The sequence below is a fragment of the Panthera onca genome, chromosome A2 (assembly GCF_046562875.1).
Source record: "Panthera onca isolate mPanOnc1 chromosome A2, mPanOnc1 haplotype 2, whole genome shotgun sequence".
NCBI lineage: Eukaryota > Metazoa > Chordata > Mammalia > Carnivora > Felidae > Panthera > Panthera onca.
The window spans coordinates 167521052-167525678 of NC_138340.1; the positions used below are offsets into that span (position 1 = coordinate 167521052).

Here is a 4627-nt window from a genome sequence, read left to right on the forward strand (position 1 = left end):
AGGGTCAACAGAGAAGGATTGGACATTTCCAGGAAACCAGAAATAGGAATGAGAAAGAGGAAGAGAAACAGGAAAAAGGGAAGGAAAAAGACATATGTACCTATGGTCCCAGTTCAATTAAAAATACACACAGTGTAAAAAAAAAAAAAAAAAAAAAATACACACAGTGTGGGGTGCCTGGGTGGCTCAGTCGATTGAGCGACTGACTCTTGATTTCGGCTCAGGTCATGGTCCCAGGGTCATGGGATCAGGCCCTGTGTTGGGTTCCGTGCCGAGCGTGGAGCCTGCTTGGGATTCTTTCTTTCTCGTCCTCTTCCCCTCACCTTTCTCTCTCTCTCTCTCTCTTTCTCTAATAAATAAATGAAAATAAAAAATGAAAAAAGACACATCAACACACGTGTTATGTATGCACATATATATGTGTTTTTCGGGTTTTTTTTTTTTTAATATTTCCCTTTGAGAGAGGGATGGACAGAGCGTGAGCGGGGGAGGGGCAGAGAGAGAGGGAGACACAGAATCCGAAGCAGGCTCCGGGCTCCGAGCTGTCAGCACAGAGCCGGACACGGGACCCGAACCAACCAACCGTGAGATCGTGACCTAAGCCCAGCGCTCAACCGACTGAGACACCCAACTGCCCCGAGATTCGTGTGTTTTAGATGCCAGCAAACCAAGTATCGGTATTCAGACAGCAAGACCAAGGTTGGGCTGTAAATGTTAAAAGCCCTGATTTATGTTGCTGTCCTCGCGAAGCACAGCCATGGAAGCTCAGCCTACTTCCCATGGAGTAGGATTGTTGAGCTACCAAACTATTTTTCAAAAAAGCGACTGGAGGTTTCTTTAAATATCCAACAAGTACCAAGAACGGTGCCATCATTCCATCCCGTTAAGTGGAGTGCCAGGTGACGGTCACCGAGCAACAGAATGGAGCCCAGCATTCAGCCTTGTATTTCCTACCGCATTTAAGGCTTTGTTAAAGAATATTTTAAGGACGTCTCTTCTGTCATAAAAGAACTGAGTAAGTCTTCTGGAAAGGTGTACCGGTGGGTCCACCAAATGACCAAATGAGCTAGTCTGTTCGGTAAACTTGTTTAAACAGTATTATCCAATCAGATGCCAGAGTTAGTTTGATAAGAACAACTGTTTTGATGTTGGCTGGATATTTTGCTGTTTCTCTTAACAATACCCAACGCAATGGATTCAGTTGTTTCCTGAGGCTTGCTGGGGACACAACGGTAGCTCTACGTTATCAACCCAGAAGAGCGTCTCCTGTTTATTTAATTTCAGAGGCCACGTGACCACATAGGCTAGGAAGGTTTCTAAAATCTTTACACGTGGGGGCTGTGTAAAACAGAGCCATCGCCACATAATTAAACATGGACTTTTATGTCAGAAGGCCAATCCAGCCCACTCCGATTTTCTCAGTGACATTATGATAAAGGCAAAAGGTGCATTAAAAGCTTTGGATCTATACTAAGGTCATAAAATCTCGCCCAGAGACAGTTCCTGTCTAGGGATTCATATGCCAGAAACAGATCAATAAAGGCTGTAAAAAGTTCTACAATATTCCCAACCAGCTGCTCTATAAAGTACAAGTGAACGCTCACTCGTTGAAGACGAAAGCATTCCCGTAATGCCAGTATTGAATATACAATTTACCCGAATGAAAGAATTTGTTTTCTATTTATTTTCTTGGGAAAACCAGTTGACCAGTGAGATATGAGACTTGCTTCATTTTCCAGGTTAAAGTCTGATGGAACTACTGGCCTGCACCAACCACAGATAGGCCGTCTTCTTTCCCCTCCCCCAGTAGACGCCGGAGATGTTTCCTCTCGAGTTGTTGGGGTTCAACTTGACAAAATTCTAGAGGCGGTACAGAGTCTGTGATCAGAAAAATGCCTTGATCACGGCGAAAATCTGCTCGTGCCGGTGGACCGGAGAGAAGGCAGAAGAACCAGTTGTGTCTCGGGGTAGCTGTTCTCCCTCGAAATCCGGTAAAAATGGCCCCGTGAATGCAGGGCCTAAAAGTGAGTCCCCAAAGTGAGGGGCCTCTGGGACCCACACGCCATCCCCCAAACAGGAAGAATCATTTTCCTGGCAACGGAAAGATGAATCATGCATTTCACAAAGGAGACGCAAGGCTCGGTAATGTGCGACCTTGATTTACAATGGCCTCCAGATTTATTGTTGTGTATTTTTAAACCGTGCTATTTAAAACACAGCTAATTTAAAAGCTAGTGTGTAGGCCCCGTCTGACTAGTGCTAAAGATTTACTTTGTGCTAATAAGAAAATTATTGTGTCTACGCTATTCCCACTTCTCCCGCACTGTGTGATCCAACCTCCAATAAAATTGCTTGTCAGGTGAGAGACATTGGTTTTCTACTGTAGTTACTATTTCTTTGTCTCCATCCCCTCCCCTCCCCTCCGAAATACAGTTTACCGAATGTTACAGACACTGCATAAGAAAGATGCTTCATAGCAACAGCGCCCAGGGTGAATGAAACAGCAAGTGTTTTTAAAGGGGCCCTTTCTACCGGCAAGAACAGAAACATTTGTGCTTATTTGATGCACTTGGGTCAGAGGATAGACACATCAGCACCTTCCTCTCCTGCAGGAGGAAACTGCCTGCCTCCCCGCCCAGCAAAGCCAGGCAGCCCAGTCGGCCACCCCCCTCCACTTGCACAGCGGCTGCTGGGATCCCGGGGCGAAACTCATGAATTGATATTTCTAAAAAGTTCAGAATAGGGCCTGATTCATGGCAAACGTGCAATAAATGTTAGCCATTCTTTTTAACTCAGAAATATTAAGTTCTATGCGAGCTCATTTTGTCCTAAATATCATTAGTACAAGACTTTAGTACAAGACCAACAGGGGCTCCTGGGTGGTTCATTCGGTTAAGTCTGACTCTTTTTTTGTTTGTTATTTAAATCCAAGTTAGTTAACATATAGTGTAAAATTAATACTATGTGTATTATTATATATAGGATTTAATGAGTCATCACTTACATATAACACCCAGTGCTCATCCCAACAAGTGCCCTCCTTAATGCCCATCACCCATCTAGCCCATCCCCCCACCCAACACCCTGCCAGGAGCCCTCAGTTTGTTTTCTGTATTCAAGAGTCTCTTATGGTTTGTCCCTCTCTGTTTTTATATTATTTTTTCTTACCTTGTGTTCATCTTTTTTGTGTCTTAAATTCCACATAGGAATGAAATCACATGATACTTGTCTTTGACTGCCTTATTTCGCTTAGCATAATAGCCTCCAACTCCATCCATGTAGTTGCAAATGGCGACATTTCATTCTTTTTCATCGCCAAGTACTATTCCATTGTATATACATACCACATCTCTTTATCCATTCATCAGTTGATGGACATTTGGGCTCTTTCCATAATTTGACTATTGTCGATAGGACTGCTGTAAACATTGGGGTGCATGTGCCCCTTCAAATCAGCATTTTTGTATCCTTTGGATAAATACCTAGTAGTGTAATTGCTGGGCCGTAGGGTAGTTCTATTTTTAACTTTTTGGGGCACCTCCACACTGTTTTCCAGAGCGGCTGCACAGGCTTGCATTCCCACCAGCAGGGCAAAAGGGCTCCTCTTTCTCCACATCCTTGCCAACATCTGTTGTTGCCTGAGTTGTTAATGTTTGCCATTCTGACAGGTGTAAGGTGGTATCTCATTGTGGTTTTGATTTGTATTTCGCTGATGATGAGTGATGTTGAGCATTTTTTCATGCGTCAGTTGGCCATCTGGATGTCTTCTTTGGAGAATTGTCTATTCATGTCTTCTGCCCATTTCTTCACCGGATTATTTGTTTTTTGAGTGTTGAGTTTGATAAGTTCTTTATAGATTTTGGATATTAACCCCTTATCTGATATGTCGTTTGCAAATATCTTCTCCCATTCCATCAGTTGCCTTTTAGTTTTGCTGATTGGTTCCTTTGCTGTGCAGTAGATTTTTATTTTGATGAGGTCCCAATAGTTCATTTTTGCTTTTGTTTCCCTTGCTTCCGGAGACGTGTTGAGTAAGAAGTTGCCACGGCCAAGATCAAAGAGGTTATTGCCTGCTTTCTCCTCAAGGATTTTGATGGCTTCCTGTCGTACGTTTAGGTCTTTCATCCATTTTGAGTTTATTTTTGTGTTTGGTGTAAGAAAGTGGTCCAGGTTCATTCTTCTGCATGTCGCTGTCCAGTTTTCCCAGCACCACGTGCTGAAGAGACTGTGTTTATTCCAATGGATACTCTTTTCTGCTTTGTCAAAGATTAGTTGGCCATACGTCTGTGGGTCCATTTCTGGGTTTTGTATTTCTGTTCCATTAATCTGAGTGTCTGTTCTTGTGCCAGTACCTTACTGTCTTGATGATTACAGCTTTGTGATACAGCTTAAAGTCCGGGATTGTGATGCCTCCTGCTTTGGTTTTATTTATCAAGATCGCTCTGGCTACTCGGGGTCTTTTCTGGTTCCATACAAATTTTAGGATTGTTTGTTCTAGCTCTGTGAAGAACGGTGGTGCTATTTTGATAGGGATTGCATTGAATATGTAGATTGCTTTGGGTAGTATCGACATTTTAACAATATTTGTTCTTCTGACCCATGAGCATGGAATATTTTTCCATTTCTT

The 4627-nt window shown here is 43.0% G+C and overlaps 1 long non-coding RNA gene across 1 annotated transcript; it reads left to right on the forward strand.

The window, feature by feature from the left end:
- Window positions 1–387: 387 nt before the first annotated feature.
- Window positions 388–2369, forward strand: LOC132677487 (uncharacterized). Its single transcript, XR_009609306.3, has 2 exons — window positions 388–1015; window positions 1740–2369. It is a non-coding gene; the product is annotated as an uncharacterized LOC132677487 (long non-coding RNA).
- Window positions 2370–4627: the final 2258 nt, after the last annotated feature.